The sequence below is a fragment of the Taudactylus pleione genome, unplaced genomic scaffold, assembly GCF_031769625.1.
Source record: "Taudactylus pleione unplaced genomic scaffold, aTauple2 ptg000109l, whole genome shotgun sequence".
Lineage (NCBI taxonomy): Eukaryota > Metazoa > Chordata > Amphibia > Anura > Myobatrachidae > Taudactylus > Taudactylus pleione.
Window position 1 is genome coordinate 10,205,848 of NW_028284511.1, and position 1,890 is coordinate 10,207,737.

Genomic DNA, 1,890 nt, shown 5'->3' on the forward strand with positions numbered 1-1,890 from the left:
ACCCCAGTCAGCTGATCAGTGCTGTAAACTGAGATGCTGACTGGGAGTTTCACATCATCAGCTGACTGGGGTCACAGGAGCCAGACACTGATCCCTGACTACAGCAGCTTGCAGATAAGTTTTATTTTATTATTTTCTTTTTTAACTTTTTATTTTATTTAGTGATCAGCCTGTGGTCTATTTAGATACACATGGCTGATCACAGGTGCCAGCTCTGAGCTCTGTTCTGGCTGTTAAAGCAGAGGTGGAGTAGGGGAAACAGAAGGGAAGCCATAATAATGCCATCTGAAGATAGTGTTATTATCACAGGACTCCCTCCACTATTTTTTTACAATTTAAGTTTGGTCAATTTTGGCAGATCACATTATCAATTACAAGTATGGGACATACGATTAGCTTACTAAACAAATTGCAAATTTATGGGCTTGGAAGACAATTTTGTAAATTCTCCTCCGAATGCCCTTTCCCACATTTAATTGATACTAAAATAATGTGAAACGGGTGTGTAAACACTTGTTTTCGCATTATTTTAGTAAAAATAATATAGATAAATATGCCCTTAACTCATTTGTACCAGTCTCCAAGTTGTGCAATAGTCTTATGTTTAGGGGCTTCTTTTATTGCTCTGCATACTCTACAGTAAGAATTCGGCCAACCAGTACCTAAAACAGGATGAAGTCTGGACCTCCAGTGGAAATATTGCTGGTAGGCTTTGTCATCACTGTCTAACTTTAAAATATAGGTAGCCAGCTCCTGGGCTGTGGAAAAGTCATCTACATGAATAAACGAGTCTTTGGGAATGAAACGTTCATAGTTTTCACGAGAGGGGCCCATAACAATTGGTACATTACCAAATGTGAAGGCATTTTTCCATAGTTTCTCAGTAATGTAGTCTTCATGAATTGAGTTCTCAAACGCCAGATAAAATTTGTACTTGGAAAGTGTTTGTTGATGTTCAGTTCTGGGTAGAGGTTTATGCTGTCTTCCATATATGTCCACAGATAAAAAATTCTTAAGCTGCTCATAATAGCGCACCCTCCTAGAGTTTGGTTTCCAGTTACTGATAGCCCAGGCCACCAGCTTAGTCTTTGGAGGGATAGTGAAGTTTGCATCTTCTTTATTTTCCTCCAACCAGCCATATGGTGAGAAAATATCAGAGTCAGCCCTGTAGGACATGGTCAGATTGATGAGATTGTCCATAAAGTGTAAGTTTGGACTGTTAGATGGAGACTCCTTGTTAAACCATACCCAGTACTGATTTGGTGGTCTTGGCATCTGGGGAAGTTGTTCTTGAGATTGGCAAACGTTCCTGTGATGGATAACAACCGCATCGGCGGAAGAAAACTATGTTATGTTAACTGTATAGAGGCATCCACTGATACTAAGGAATGATGGACATTTATTAAGGGGAAATTTATAATTAAATGGCCAAGTCCATAACAGGATGATTCGAGTAGGTTCAGCTGGTTCCGGCATAGTTTCCACATATTCAATTCCATCAATTATTGCGGAGCGACCTACATTGTTATAGAGTGTAAACAAAATGGCTGATAGGCACAACTGTGCAATACATATCATAAAACACTTCTTCATAGACACTTTATTCCATGAAACCTCCATTTATTTAAGTAGAAACACTGGAGCAGTATTTCAATTACTGGATGCCCGTCACAATTTTCATCACTGTTGGAAAAACAAATATAGAGAATATGTATATAATAACAACACACTTAGTACCTAAATAAAAAATGCTGTATGTGCTTTTATTTTGAAGACATTTTAATTAATATTATAAGATGGTTTATATGATCCCATATGAAGTAGACACTTTGGTTAAAAAAAATGTGTCGTTAAAACCAAAACTATTATTAGAAAGAGAAAGAGGCCATT

The 1,890-nt window shown here is 37.6% G+C and overlaps 1 pseudogene; it reads right to left on the reverse strand.

Annotated features, from left to right (window-relative positions):
* Nucleotides 1-564: 564 nt before the first annotated feature.
* On the reverse strand, nt 565-1,620 carry LOC148525255 (4-galactosyl-N-acetylglucosaminide 3-alpha-L-fucosyltransferase FUT5-like; annotated as a pseudogene).
* Between the last annotated feature and the right edge of the window lie 270 nt (nt 1,621-1,890).